The sequence below is a fragment of the Triturus cristatus genome, chromosome 8, assembly GCF_964204655.1.
Source record: "Triturus cristatus chromosome 8, aTriCri1.1, whole genome shotgun sequence".
NCBI classification, from domain to species: Eukaryota; Metazoa; Chordata; class Amphibia; order Caudata; family Salamandridae; genus Triturus; species Triturus cristatus.
In genome coordinates, this window is record NC_140591.1 from 137588289 (window position 1) to 137605222 (window position 16934).

The following is a 16934-nucleotide window of genomic DNA, read 5'->3' on the forward strand; positions in this document are numbered from 1 at the left end:
CTGGAATTTTTACAAATGGTGGGCCTCTTGTATAAGAACCCTACAGTCCGGGTAAAGCAGGGTCCGTACAAATCTGATGCTGTGCCCATATGCAGAGGCACCAGGCAGGGGTGCCCACTATCCCCACTCCTGTTTGCGCTAGCGATCGAACCTCTGGCGGCGGCCCTCCGTGTAACATTAAGGGACGGCATACCGCTGGGAGACACAGTACACCAAGTGTCGTTGTATGCAGATGACCTGCTGGTGTACGTGAGAGACATAGAGAATATCCCGGACCAGTTGGCCTGCGTCCTGCGGGATTTTGCTGCTATCTCAGGTCTTCGGGTAAACGTCAGTAAGTCCAGTCTTTATGTGGTCGGGGAGGGGAGACAAGACACAGGATACACCCTCAATGGTACGAGAGTACAATGGAAGGGGGATACCTTCCGATGCCTGGGAATACAGATATACCGTAAGCCGAGGGACCTTTTTGACGGCAACCTGGGTAGGGCCTCCACAGCCATTAAATCACAAATGAGGTTCTGGGGCACATTGCCGCTAACGGTCACAGGCAGAGAGGCGCTAACCAGGATGTTGATTCTCCCCTGGTTACTGTATTACTTTGCTAACCTACCTTTATATATACCTGCGGCACTTTTTGCCACATTCCTTAAGTTAATCAGGGACGTCATCTGGGGGAGCAGTAGACACAGGCTGTCGCTAGCAAAACGATACCTTCCCACAGATCAGGGGGTGCTAGCAGCACCTTGCTTAGAACACTACTACTTAGCTGCACAACTGCAATGGATAGCCCGCTGGTTTGCAGATAGGGATCGGGAGGATACAGCATCTACACTGCCCCCATGCTCCCTGGAGAGGCTCCTTGCAATCTTCCACCCAGCCACCAGGGCCGTGACGCCGACGCCACTCCTGGCGGTGGCATACAAATGCTACAGTAGAAGCCTATTTCTCACCAGAGCGCTGGTCCCATACGCGCCGGCGTTACCACTAGAAGGTTCCCCTAGCGGGATGCAAACACTCACCTCCCTTACACTGACGCACTGGAGAGATGCTGGCATACAGACATTGGGAGATTTGTATCGTGATGGCACACTTGTCCCATATGACTCCCTAGCTGAGGATGAGGGATTATCACCAGGACAGTTCCTAGTGTACCTCTCACTGATTGCAACCCTGACCACTAAATGGGGAGACATGTCTACAGAACCCAGCCAGCACCTTACCATACAATGCCTCCACGTTATGGGTCGAGGCAGGCACCTGGTCTGCTGGTTTGCGGCATCATTACGAACCCATGCGGCGATCAACTTAGACCCTCTCCGACGCAAAAAGTTGACCTGGGGAGACCGCTGGAAGATAGGGAATGGGAACGGGTATTGAAGAGCCCAGTGCGCATACCCAGGAATATGAGGTTTCAACAGATTCAGTTATTCATCATATATAGGACATATCTCACACCCGAGACGATCAATAGGCATTTCCATCATACGGCTGCAGTGTGCCCTAGATGTACCGAACCTGGGGTGGGCCTGATTCACATGCTATGGAGTTGCGACAAGCTACATGCGTACTGGCACACAATCAGTGAGCTGCTACGCATCAGCACAGGTCGTAGCCTACCTTTTGACTGGACTGTTTATCTGTTGCACCAGTTCCGTAGAACCCCAGCTACGAAAGTTACGTCCCGATTCCTGGATCTGGGGTTTGTGGTCGCTAAGCGATTGCTCACCAAGAGATGGAAGGCACAGGACCCACCTCACACGCGTGCATGGAGACATTCACTCTCCGCATGGGCCAGGGCAGAGGGTACTGCCATCAGACGGGAAGAAATGTTGGGATTGAGGAAGGAGCCCATAGCAGCGCAGTGGGAGGGGCTACTCCAGACACTTCAGCAGATTGAGGAAGAATGCTGAAGAGGGCAGTTCGAGGGGAGGGGCGGGGACCCGGAGTAGATGTCAGGACCTATGGAGGTGTGCGGCTGTACTGTTCCATGTGTGTGTTAATTAGCGCTGACACGAAGGTGAACGCAATAGACGTCAATGCAGGGGAGTAACAGTCAGTCTGTAATGCTGAGATACGTTGTTGAGGAAACAAGGGGAGGTGGGGGGATGGTGATATTGGGACTAATGCCGGTCTGTGTTGGGGCTGTTGGGGGGTTACCTGTTTTGATCATATTATGTCTGTTCTGAAGTCCACGCTGCACCAGCAGAAAGGCACTACTCATTGGACTGCCGAAACCATGCAGACGCCGGACTGGACTTCATCTTATGTATGGAGTGAGCCAAATGTTGTCATTATATGTATTCCGGTGCGATCGGCATATTTTGTATGTCTACAATGCTCAGTCTTCGTGTAGCAAGAATATGTTTCCATTGCTATCAAGAGCCACCATGCATAGATACTGCTAAAAGTATATTGCCTTTCATGTATCTGTAACTTCAAAAGTTAATAAAAACAAACAGATTAAAAAAGAAAGAAAAAAAAATGAGGTGCTTGGGGGTCATTGGTAAGAGGGTGTTGAGTTGTGTTTCAATACATGTAAAGTGTTCAGTTAGTTCTGCCATAGACTCTAGGTTTGGGGTAGTGGGAGGGGAGGGGTTGGGGGGAGATCAGACTGAGGGTGTAGGTTGGGACAGGAGGGTTGGGAGTTGGTAGGGCTTGGAGGAGGGGAGGTGTTGGGGAGAGGTTCAGCTGAGGATGTAGGTTGGGGCAGGGGGGTCGAGGGGAGGTAGTATTAGGGGGAGGGGAGGGGTTGGAGGGCAAATTTGGCTGAGGGTGTGGGTTGGGACAGGCAGGTCGAGGGAGGGTAGGATTAGAGGAAGTAGAGAGACATGCGTCTCCCAATGGGCGATGTGTTGGGGGGTTGTGGAGGGTGCGTCTCAAGTGTATTGGTGTTGTTTTGTCTGAGGGTTGGTCGTCGGTTAGGCGGGTGTCATAAAATTAGCTAACGAAGATGAACTTCTATGACTGGAATAGTATAAATTCCTGACAAATGAACATCCAATGATACCAGCCATTTATGGTCTCCCGAAATGCACAAGGACATAAGAGTAAATCTGGGAGGTGAACCCCGCTCAACTTGCGGAGTTTGCGGAGTTTTCCACACTCCACGTTACGCGGAGTTCGCTGAGTTCTGAAAAACTCTACTTCGAGTAGCGGAGTGCAGTTTTTTTCCTCGCTCGCATTCGTCAACATCAAGTTGGTGAGCGCGAGTAAGGAAAATCCCCCTCCCAGCGAGATTTCTCCTCATTCGCGATCGTCAACATCAAGTTGGCGAGCGCCGGCGTGGAAAATCAACCTCCCAGCAAGATTTCTCAATGGGGGCAGTCAGATTTCTCATTGCGAGTGGTCGTGTATGCTCGTGACCGATCGTGTTGAGAAACCATCCGTTCACCTTGAGAAAGCTGGCGCGTGAGTAAAAATCTACTTGAGCGGCAGAAAGGAAGCAGTGCCCGCTTGCGCTGTCCAAGGTACTGTTTGTGACGATTGCACAGTGCGGACATGTACCTGGCACTGAAAATCACTGCAAACTGCATTTATCTAACGCACTCCGCGTAGCACGGCAGAAGTTATTTTTGCACTTTGCGAACTTCCGCGTAGCGGAACTAGTGAACTCTGCCCAGGCTTACATGAGAGATCGAAAGTGTCTTGCTTAACTCACTGACAGAACCCATAAGTAAATACGTGTATCGTTTCTTAAGACAACTTGTTTTAAAACATGCATCATATATAAAAGCCCCATCTGACATGCTCAAGAGGCTTCAATTTGCTCAAAATGTGGCAGCCTGTATGCTTCTCCAGTCACCCAGGCTTACCTCTACAGCCAGTTTGCTTGCCTATTGAGCAGCTGGTCCAATTTAAGACCTCATGCTACATGCACAAGTGACCTGCTAGTACAGGGCCACTGTATCTAAGACATTTGGTGTCTGAATATGTTCAAAACCGGGCATTGCTTTCAAGCCATCTAGACCTGCGAATGATTCCTGGAGGCAGGAAATCCCATTAGGGTGGCTGGTCATTTAAGGATCTTGGCCATAAACTGTGGAATGATTTGCCACACAATGAGAGCCTGCAAATCGCTCAGTGTTTCGGAAGAAATTGAAGGCATTGCTGTTTCCATCTGTATGATGTAATGTAATCGAGTGAGCACCCTTTTTTTGGTGAGGAAGCGAGCGCTGGGAAACCTTGTCAAGGTAGCCATGCGCTTTACAAGTCACTATAACATAACATAACACTGTAGAAATTATCAAAGAAATACTACGAGGGGAGGGAGAGCATATGTTGAGTTTATCACTGAATGTGTTGAAATAATTCGGAAAAATAACATTTCCCTCTTCAATGAGGAGTTCTTCTGTCAAACTAAAGATACCATCATGGAGCCACCAATGCTCCCAGTTCAGCATGGCATAACATAGGAGCTTTTGAGGTTACATGGCTCTATTTTATGAGAATAAATCTCATTGATCAAGATTAATCAATGAAGTATTTTTTATTTAGCGTGGTGAAAAAGAGGAGCTGACTACTTTGAGTGACTGAATTGTAGGAACCTCAACCTAAAATTTACCTCAGCAATCAATAAACTAGAATGTGATTTTTTAGACATTAAAATAAATGCAGAGGGTAAATTAGTTGTAGATTTATTTACTAAACCCAGGGATCGTAACACTATGTTACACTACACCTGCAACCACCCACATAGTCAGAAGGATAAAATCCCTTTTGGCCAATTTCTTCAACTTCGTCAAGACTGTACAAACAGGGAGGATTACGAAGTGCATGCCAAGATACTACAAAATTAATGAATAGAGGCTAAAGTCACTTTTGAATAAAATCCTTGGCATGTTTGACACATTGGAGAGAAGATCTACTGTGCATACAACTTTGTCTATAGTAAGACTTGACAATATCTCAACAAATAAAGAAGCGCCAGTCAGCAGCAATGCTGCTCCCTCTAGTGACCAACACAATAACCTCTCTATACCAAGGGACCACTTATTGACTTTACAATTTAACCCACAGACATAAACAATCCAGGATACACAACTGCATTCTAGCAAGGGTAGGAGCCTATCTAGATTACAAGGGCATAGTTCATTCAATTCCACCCCAAGTAACACCATAGTTACCCTTATAAATGTGACTTGCCTAGCTGCTAACTAGAAATGCAGGCATGCTTTATTTAGTTAAGACACTATGCTGCCTGTGTTATAATACTTGTGCTAAGAACATTGATATGAAGGACATACATGTGGTGCAGCAAGTTGCTTGGGAACAAGCGACTATGAAGACCATGGTCATCTAGTAAGAAAGTCTAATAATAATAATCTTTACAGAGCTAAGTAACTGGTGTTGATCTTTTTATCAGACCTCAGACCCTGAGATTTGATCCTTTTTTTATCCTTTTATCTGTCAATTGTAATAGTAATCATTTTGGGTCTGCTAGTCTCCACGCCTCTTTGTGCGATCTGAGATTCTTGAGGAAATTCATCCAATATTGTAGTTTTGGTTAAGGGCAATTTCACTTCTAAACTTGGCTTGCCCAGACCAAATATATCAGCTTGACACCAAGCTTAGCGTCAAGCCATTCCCTTGACTAAAACACTATTCTCAGTGTCTTTGATTAGGTGTTGGCATTCAAGCAGCCAAATACCACTTCATAATGAAAGTATGGGAAAAGTTATTGCACCCATGCAGCAACAGCGAGAGAGACTATTCTGGAGGCTAATGGCAGGGGGCAGTGTAGAACACGTTTTTTGCAATCATAATATCAACATTTGATTTGTATACCCACTTTACTGAGCTATATTGGATACTAGAGTCAGATGAGTTTTGTTATCATGTCCTCCACAAACATTCTTTAGATGTCTAGCTCCATCTAAGAGAGGTCTTGAAGTCAACAGATGCACTATTAGTAAAAGCCAAGGTTCCAATGGGTTGCTTGTTGATCTGTATAAACATAACACTCCTCTTTCTGCTCCTCTATTACCCAAAGTATACAGAATTCCTGATTCTTGGGCCCATTTGATTATTATACTTATATTCAAGAAATGCGATCCCGAGGGAGGAGCCAAGATGGCGACCGGGACGGCAGCGTAGATTCCCGGCTCCGTGAACCTCCGCATCCCGCACGGATATCCTGCATGAGATCCTTATTCTGCGCTACGCGATCGTGTTTGTAAACGAAAGTGGCAACCGATCGTGTGATCCTGAGGTTTCTGACTGCAGTACCGCCGGAGAAATCAGCGATTGAACTTTGCGGCCCGTGCGGTCCCGAAGCCGGGACCTCGAGTGGACGCCTTGGCCGGGCGGCAGTTTAACAACAGCGGCCTGTGGTGACTGGGTGGAGTCGGTCCGCCGGAATGTTGCTCCCCTCGGCCTGCATTTTGCTGTGGTCGCTCCCCCCCCTGCTGAGCGCTGCGGACCGAGGACATGCCCGGGTGTGCGATTCTCGGATTCTGTGGTGTTTGCCCCTGCCTTTGACTGTGAGCTGCCCGGGCGCCGTCCCTGGTTCGCCCTGATCCTTGCGGGCTGCTCCCGGCTTTTTGCGGGAGCTGGTCCGTGGCGGAGACGACTATTGCCCGTGACCGCGCAACGGTTGCATCTGTTCCTCCCCCAGGATCCTTGTCTTTAGCGACGTGGACCTTGAGGCGTTGGTCCCGGGGTCCTGGCCCCAATACGAGTCGGGCCTTCCCAGCGGCCATTTTGTCACTATGCAGCCTACCATCCTGTCCGCTGGGACGCAGCGGGACTGGGGGTGTGTGACGGTCGGGAGTGTGGCAGAGCGATCGGAGAGAGCTGCCCTGGGGTACGGCGACCTCCTGGATGCCCTTGGTGCCCTTCATTACTCCTTGGCTCATGGCGCCGGGGTCCTGGGGAGGAAGCTAGATGGTGTGGTATCAGCGTTGGGACAGTGGCGGCATGCTGGTCCACCAGTACACAGTGGCTTTCCACACTGCACACAGGAGGAAGATGTTGCGGCCCCCCCCGCGATTGGTGTACAGCCGGACACTCCGGACAGTATGCTACCGTGTGGTCGGCTAACTGTGGGCTTGATCTGCTCCGGAGGTATTGGACCTGAGCGGAAGATGGAGGCCTTGTCCCGTGCGCGGTCTCTGGCGGCCCAGGGACGATTCCGGCAGCGTGTGTCTCATTCGACTGCTTCAGCCTGTCTGGACCTTGTGTGCAGTGTAAATCCTGGGGCAGCACTGGAAAAGACGCCCCCCCATGAAGCGGTCCGTGCTGATGCTCAGAGACTTCCACCCCACCTGTGTGCGTCGCTTCCCGACTGTTTTTGGACACTCCTGTACCTTGGGACATCGGACATGGTGCTGGGTCGAGGGGCAGGCATGGGCAGAATTGCAAAGAGCGGTCAAGGCTGAGGCTGATCCTTCGGGAGTGGTCACCTAGTAGACAGGCGGACTCATGGTTGCGTGCTCTCATGGTTATTCGCATAGTTGGTGCATAATGCTCCCCACTCCCCCCCTCCTTTTTTGATATGATCAACTTGGTGCTGCTAATTGTTTGCCGTGGGGAGACTTCACCGTGCGGGAGGGGGAAGCCGGGGGTATGTTTTGAAGGCCCTCCTCCAGTTTTATTACATTTCTTCCGCCCCCCCGTCTGGGGGGGCTCTTTCTTACTCCTTTTTTCCCTGTCTCTTCTATATTTCGGGTCTAGTTCCAGGGCGACAGGCACACTGCTGGGGGGTGAGGCCATACTCATTCGCAGAGGTGCAGGGTGGGGGGATGGGGGAGGGGACTCTTTAGTCTTTATCTCTTTTTCCATGGCCTCCTTTTTCTTCTCTGTTTCTTTTTGCCTGTTTTTCTGGGATCAGCGCGGTACACCTCTCTTATCGTGAATCGCTTGCTCTTAATGTGTGCCACAGTTTCCGGGGGGTTCGCTGGGCTTTAGGTACGGGGACCTGTAGGCGCAACTATCTTTGATATTTCTCCCTATCCGTACTTTCCCGTGTCTGCGCCATTGATTCAATGTATTGCTGCTTGCGTCTCTTATCCTAGCCCTTATCGCTGTTGGGAAACTGTTTGGCACCTGATCCTACTGTTTTGTTTTATTATAAAATGAAAAACCTTTTCTCTCCTGGTGTCCTACCTGAGCGGCTCATTGGCCGGACTATACTGTATTGTAGACTTTGCTCTCCGAGGTGCCGCCTGTGTTTACACGTGCTTTTATTGTTCTGATTGCTTAGCGGCCGGCCCCGGGGGGTTGTAGGCCCATACGTGTAAATGATTGAAACGTCAATAAAGGTTTTTCAAAAAAAAAAAAAAAAAAAAAAAGAAATGCGATCCCTACTAGAAAGAGCCAAGGTTCCAATGGGATGCTTGTTGATCTGTATAAACATAACACTTCTCTTTCTGCTCCCCTATTAACCAAAGTTTATTACACAATTTGTAATTCTGGTCACACTCCTGACCCTGGCCCCATTTGATTATTATACCTATACTCATGAAAGGGGATTGGGTTAATCCAATTTGTTGACCGATATCCCTCTTGAATTCCTCTGTCAATGTTTGAGAAGGATGATGTTGAATAGACTGCAAAAGTGGGCAAGCATTAAAGGAAACCTTTTGCAGGTTCAGCTGGACTTCCATGAAAGACCCGGAACCAGAGAATAATGTTTATATCTCTGCCTTTTAATCAGTAAATACGTGAACATCAATTAAGGAGGAATCCAGTTAGCATTCATGGACTTCTCGACTGCTTTGATTTTATTTACAGGTCCAAATTTGTCAGATACTTATAATGATTGGAGTTGAATCCAAATGCAAGGGTGAATGTACCAGACCATTTAGGTCAACTAGAGGAAAAGGGCAGGGATGTGTGTTACCTTCTTTTCTTTCTTCATGAATGTCAGCTGATACTATGCATGTGTATACATAGTGTTACTTTACAACGCGGGCATTACAACGCATATGTTTACCACACATAATAATGTAATTTCATGTGTTTTACCTTTAGAACACATGTTTTTACAGGTTTTTCATTTATCACGCGGTATAAAAATTCTAGTATTCACTATTATGAATGAAGTCCAACAAATTAAACAAATATATAGAGAAAATTATTTTATCATGTTTTACAAATACCACATTTATGTCCCCAACGAAGATTAAAATTAACTTTTCATATTTTATCAATACAGTTTAGGTTTCAGTCATGAAATTAATTTTCATTAAACATACCTTCTAGAACCAATTCATTACAATTAATGATTTTCATACAAAAGCAGAGAAAATGTTATAAATAATACCATCCACCATTTTGAAATCAATCGATGCCAGCCTCTGAGATCGCACCATGACCCTGAAAGCGATTTGCATTGGGGAAAATAGAGTGCCATCTAGGAACCAAAGTTGGTTAGTGAAACTTTTAAATAGTTGCCATACAAGATACAAAATCAAACATAAATAGAACAACTAGATATGAAATATAGCTCAAATGTTTCCTGACAGATTTATCAAATCTTAAGCCAACAATAAAGGAATTACGCTGAAACTGTGAGAGAACGTAAAGAAAAAATAGAGAAAAGCTTTGAATTGGTTAAAAAAATAGACCATTTTGGAAATAAATGTAAAAAAATAAACAGAAATTACACAGATGTTAATACCAACAGTAACAATGTTTCCCAACCAAAAGAAGGTGTAAATTAAATAAAAAGTCTCTCCAAAAGATCCTACTATTATTTTTCCTGAATCCAGAATTTGGAATACATTAACAGATTACAATTTTTAAAAACTAATTTAATGTGAAGCTTATTCTATTTATTTCACAGAAACCCTAAACATTCTGACTGAAAGAAGAATTAGAAAATACAACTGAGTAACAAAAGATGGGTAATAAACATACAAAAACACAGTATATCAATAAGGATCACAGATAAAGCAATGAAATAAAAGAGTAATACACTTATTTTTATATTTTATACAGGTAAATATGGCGAAAGCAAACCACGCTTTATCTAAAAGGGGGAATCAGTTACTGAAACATAGATAAATTCACTTGCATTCACTGTAAGGACAGCGCAACTGAACAAAGGGCTCATTGAAAACGTGTGGATTACTTTTCAACTTGTTGCAAAGGCAGAGATGTAACTTTAAGATATTTTGTAGAATAACAAGTGAGAAAAAATACCCTACAACAGAGTTAAGGAAAAAGAGAACGTACAACAAATAGAGGTTTTAGGAGCCATGTCCAATGAGTCCAGTGATTCAGTTCCAAGGAAGGTAGTAAGGAATATCCCAATGCACGTTGCCGGAGAGATGCCCACTATTTTAAATTTGAAAAGAATGATTAGTAGAAAAGGACAAGTGATTAATGTACAGCCCAAACAACTTAATACCCATAGTGACATTGATATTGCTTCTCAACCTTCTTACAAATATTTCTAACCTATTTTAACACTGTAAGTCTAGAGAATAGTGAAATCTGGCAATAGATGGAATGTTAAAACCACCCCATCCATTTACACAGATTTGCACTACAAAGTAAAATATATAATACCACAGTGCCTCTATTCTATGCTTTATCTGCATGGGATGATTAACGGACAAGATGGACTAATAGTTAGCACTAATAGTTAGCACAATTGGTGGGGGTGTCCTGTTTTTTACTAGTTGCTGTTCTCCCCACAGTTGGGCTAGTTTTATGGACCAGGTCTTGATGTTCCTACGGTTACAGGTCTTGAGGTTCTACACAGTGTGACTCTCATCTGGTGATATAGGAGCACTTCACAATGAATCTTCTGGTGCATAATAAAATCAATTTTGAACCAATATAGTTGAATCCGTTAGCAAACTATGTTGATCTCTGATTGCCCTGAGGAAGTCGTAATCTTACTTGACCAGACAAAGCATATTTTGGCTAGAATCAGCTGTTTAAAGAGTTTGGAGGAATTCTCCTAATAAAGAAGATTGACATACACAAAACTGTGGATGGTAAAATATTTGTATGCAACTGCTCGCAACCATTGAAATAGATTTTGGAAATGTTCTTCCCTAATTGGGGGCCACTGGAGTGGCTGTCCCCCGAATGTTGCTGAGCACTGTAATTGACATTTATCAACTGAACAAAATAAACATGGAGCAAAAGGAGTCTGTGTCGCCGTCAAGGACTCTGCCAGCAATTGGTTCTTTTTATACCAGAAGTAAGGTGCGTCAATTATCCCTGCTTAAGATGGTTTCTGACAAGAGTGAACATGAGAAAATGTTATTATTTAACAACTTAAATGCGGAATTTCCTTTAGACAGAGTTTCTGGGAATAGATTGAATTAAAAAAAAGGCTTGAGGGGAACATTTGTAGGACTGGAGAGGCTTATCAAAGCAGAATTCTTAAAATGGTGGGATGTGTAACTATGAAACAAGATATTAAAAACAAAAGCACCCCAACGCGATTATACGATTATCTGGATGAGGAACTGATGCGGAGGTAGGAGACTGAATTTACGACTTCCTCTGTTGATCTCATGCAGATATTGATAAAAAATGTGAAATGTAAAGTGAGCAAATTAAACATTGAAATAAAAGATCAAGAAAAAGACAACTGAGTCTTTAAACCTACACGAACCTACACAAAAAATGAGATTTTGAAATGATATTATTAACATATATCAAGAGAAAATTAAGCATAGGAAAGTAAGAAAATGAAAATAAAATGAGAGAAAATATCGAGGAGGGCGCATTTTTTTAACCTTCACAAAAACGTTTGACCGTCTAGTAAAACCCACAGATGTAGGGACACACACCACAAGAACAGATAGTAGTAAAAGTGATACCGCATCTAGTATGTGCTCTGGGTGTGAAGGGGATGGCCTTTCTGATTCAGGGGAGAGTATTCCTGCTTAAACAACACATGGATCGTCTTCTGTTTTTTAAAAGAGGTCAGGATAAGCAACAGAGGTTCAAATATTAAGATCCAACAGCAAGTCCAAAAACAATAAACTACAAGAAGAGGGACGGGATGTCAATCAAACAGAAAGAAGAGGAAAGCAGACAAGGTCATAGACCATGAAGAACTAGGGGCTACCTGTCCTTTAGATAGAAAGCAGCCTGGTATTAATACTAGGAAACTGGGAGTACAAAATGTCTCAATATTCAGTCTTTCTAATTTGAGTCTCACTAAGAAAATTATGTTTTGAAAAAAAGCAAGCGTTTCTGATTATCTGTACCATGTGATATTAATCAAATAAAAATTGACTTATTCAAATTCGTACATAGAAAAATTAAGGAAATTCTTGGTTAATTGACCACTACTAGTGAGCTAACGATTCAAGGACATGTATGATACAGTAAATCTTGGAACATGACAATAATCCACACGGTGCTAATAGAATATTAACAGATTAAGAAATTTGAAAGTATATGAGTGTAGAAAGTGGCCTTGTCCCTATCTCGAGATTTACAGCCCAATTAGCTAGTGGTAACAACTTGGATGTTTTCTACAAAGTGGTAATTATGGATATAGATAAGTGGGAAGAACATGGTAACAACATTAGTTCAGAGAATCTGACCAGAGCAGAAAGACATACACTTAACAACTTTAAGATGACAACAACTTTATTATTAGGGAAGTGGACAAAGGGTGGCAATACTGTTGTGATAAATAAAGTAGATTATGACACTGAAATATTGAACCAAGGTAGTAACGAGAAAGTTTTAGAAACTATCAATAAATAGTAACTAATAAATTCAACATTTGGCATGATCAAGGCCTACATAATGAGGAAAAATAGACATATCTCAAGGTAGATAACCATAGGATTCCATTTATCTATGCATTGACGCAAATTCATAGAGAAGCCCAATTCCCACTAAGGAGGCTGATTATTTCTGGGATTAATTCTCCTTCAGATACTATCAAAATTTGTACACATTTTCCTTAGGCCATATATGTTGAATCTTCCACCCTATATACAAGATATACAACGTATATTGAATTTCATTCATTATTTATCATGGCAACCTGACATGACGCTTGTCACACTTGATGATTTTTCCCTAAATACAAACACAGTACCCAAATAGGGGATGCACACACAGAGACACCCTGAATAAGAAACCTGCAAATTTTCCAGAGCATATCATTATGCTATTAGAAATTACAGATATCACCCTATGTAACAATACCTCACTCTTTAATGGAGAATGGTGCCAACAGATATGCAGGACTACAATGTGTTCCAGGTTCGTTCCTTTGTATGTGTGCCTCTTTATAGTCTGGTTTCAGGGGGGAGTGGTCCTGTGGACTTCTTGGCTTGGAATTGCTAAACAAAATCATTTACTTCTTCCTAATATGGACAGGCAGTATCCCTTAATTGAATGTCTTCTCAGATCGATGACTGGACGCATGCCGAGATCAACCCCCTGCTGAAGAAACCACCCACCGACCCGACAGACCTCAAGAATTTCAAACCCATCTCCCTCCTCCCTTCCCAGCCAAGGCCATCGAGAAGGCCATCAATGCCCAACTCTCCAAGTTCATCGAAGAGAACCACAACCTGCCCACAGCCAATTGGGCTTCCAAAGCAACCACAGCACAGAGACTGCCCTCCTCGCTGCCACCGCCGACATCCGCTCCCTCCTCGACTGGGGAGAAACCGCAGCCCTCATCCTACTGGACCTTTCGGCCGCATTCAACACAGTCTCCCACAGTACCCTAATTACGTGACTCCACGACGCCAGCATCCGCGACAAGGCAATGGACTTGATCCACTGTTTCCTGACCGCCAAACTCAGTGAGTTAGACTACCCCAGTTCCTCAGAGATCAGCTGCGGAGTGACCCAAGGCTCCTCCCTAAGGCCCACCCTCTTCAATATGTACATGGCCCCCCTCGCAGCCATCATCAGAAGCCACAGACTCAACATCGTCTCAAATGACGACGACACCTAGCTGATAATCTCCCTCACCAACGAACCCACAACCACTGGAACCAACTACCCATCCCTATGGACCACGCATGCAACCGTGGCACCATGCTAGACTCCTCGCTCTCAATGAACCACCAAATCAACACAACCATGTTTCCACACGCTCCGCCTACTTCGAAAGAATTTCAGATGGCTCCCCACAGAATCCTGAAAAATGGTCACCCATATACTAATCACCAGTAGACTGGACTACGGCAACGCACTTTACACCGGCGTCACCCAGAAACAGCTCAGGAAACTACAGAACATCCAAAATACCGCAGCCAGACTGGTCCTCAACGTCCCAACATCCCCCGCCGCAACCACATGACACTACAAGAGAATCACCTTCAAGCTCCTCACATATGCCTAAAAAGCTATCCACAACGCAGGGCCAGAATATCTAAACCACCACCTCGCCTTTCACACACCAGCCAGAAAACTCCGTTATGCCCAACTCGCCCTGGCCTCCGTCCCACGGATCCACAAGACCAGAATCGGAGGAAGATCCTTCTCCTACCTCGATGCCAAGACCGAGAACACCCTTCCCCTCAACCTCAGGCAATGTGCGTCATTGAGATAGTTCAGGAAGGACCTCAAGACCTGGCTCTTCGACTGAACCTCCACACCCAGACGGATCAGCAGCTCCCAGACCGCCTCAGCGTCTTGAGACCCTCACAGGTGAGTAGCCACACTCTAGAAACCACTGATTGATTGAGCACATATCAAGAACGAATACAACACGACGAGCTTCACAATGAGTTATGATAAACATCACATTAAGTTCTTTGATGTGGAGATATGTGTGGAAGATAATAAACTGCACAGTAGAATGTTCCAAAAAGAAACTTGTAACTCGGGAGGAAGGAGCTTTCACACCAAGATCCAAATCCGGGCTATGCCATGAGGGGAGATGGTAAGTGGAGAAGGTGTAGCCAAAACCAGGAATTTGTGAGAAACAGAGGTCATGAAAGCCATTTTGAGGCACGAGGGTATGATGCAAAAACCCAGGAGCTATTTAATGTGAATGGAATACCTAACAATTCCTCTTAGGAATTACAGTTATGGACTAACTCAGAATGTATAACTGAATTTCATACTAGGGAAGGGAGTAATATTATAGTGGCACAGGGATAAACAGATATTTACTACTTTTTTTCATTTGGGGAGGCTGGTCGGAAAAGCCTCCCCAACCCTGCTTTAACCTCCAACCCCTCCTGAACCCAAAACCAACTAACCAATACTTACTCATGTGTGGTAAAGCCATGAGTGATATAGACGTTTAAGGTTAAGTTAATTGTGTGATAAAATCTGTGTGATAAAGGTAAAACGTGGTAAAGACCATGTTGTTAAGGTCATTTCCTTTATTTCATTGGCACAGTTCCAGACTGTGGAAGCTCAAAGCACCCAGGACAGACGGCCACAAGCCCAGGAAGGCTACCCTGTTTAACCATGGCGAAAAGCTCTGCCCGGGCCTCAAAAGAGTTCAGGGATGCTCCTGTACCTTCCTGAAGCCAAGTTCAGGCTCTGGCCTATAGGCAATATCTTTGGGTTACAGGGGAATTACTCATATAAAACAGACTATTTTAGGGAGTCAAAGAATTTACTGATGCGACTAGCCGAAAGGGGCTACCCTAAGAGTCTACTGAAAAGAGCTTGTAAGAGGACCTAGTCTTGCCCAAGAGAAGTCTTGTTGGAGCCCAAAAAGCAGGTTGTTAACATACAGGACAGGATGTAACTATGTTCTGCACCTGTAGTAATGAAATACGACAGGTCTTATACAAACACTGGGCCTTGGTGGCGGATGAGATTGACACCACAGAACCATCCATGCATGCATTCAGGGGGGGTAAAAGCATAAAAGACCATGTAGTAAGTTAATACTTACGGGATCCTCCCAAAGCCTCTATACTCACGCAGTGGAACCTACTGGTATTTTTATCTTTTTAAGTGTGGGAATTGCAAGACTTGCGATATGACTTGCAAACTACTGCCTGGGAGGACTATACTGTCTATGAATCTTGTGCAATAGCATCTCAAGTAGGCGGCCATGCGTCAGGACGAGTATTAAACGCTCTGAAGAACAACCTGGCCATAAAGGTCACCCCACTCTGCAAAGGGCAAGGAGATTATACTTTTATCAACATTCAGTCACAACCTCTGGGAGAAAATAATTTGAAACAACAAACTATTATCCATGGCTGTATCTACTTACATTCCTCTAAACTCAAGCGAGAGTCAACCTTGAATAAAATTCTCCCTATCATGAGAGATCTTCTTGCACACTTCCCAAACGATATGTGGCTATTAATGGGAGACTTTAATGCTAACCTAAAGGTCTGGATTCTTCTCTCCTATCCTCAATGGACAACCAAATGTGGGCCATCCCGGATATAAGGTACCAATACTAACGGAAGGATAATCAAGGGACAAAGGTGGCAGTGTGCTTAAACCAACTAGGGCTCCGCATTTTAAACGGAAGACTTGATTCAGACTCCCCCGCTGCTTATACCCATGTATCCCCCTTCAGAATGGCTACCTTGGACTACATATGGATCTCAGTCGCCCACTTTCATCTTGCTCAGAAGTTTGTGGTAACCCCGTCATTGGAAAGTGATCATGCCGTTCTAACGTGCAAAGTTCTATCGTGGCAGAGCTCCTGCCCAAAAAATTAGTTGATTGGGAAAGAATCTACATTGGAACCTAGCAGAAAACTATGGTGGACCCTGGACCAACAAGAAACAATTAATGAGAAGGTGGATGACTTTTTAGAAAACCAGAACCATGAGTTTGGTGACCAGTTGATGGCACTATCGTGGGAACAGGTAGTGGAGGATCTAAAAAAAAATCTATCTATAAAGATACTTAAAAGTTCAAATAATTCCTCATCAACTATACCCCACTTTAGTGAACACAAGCAAACCATGTTGAGTATTGAACACAAATTAAATAACTTATTGCGTAAATGCACATACACCAACATAGACTATAAATCATTATGAGAGAAGGTGTCGACA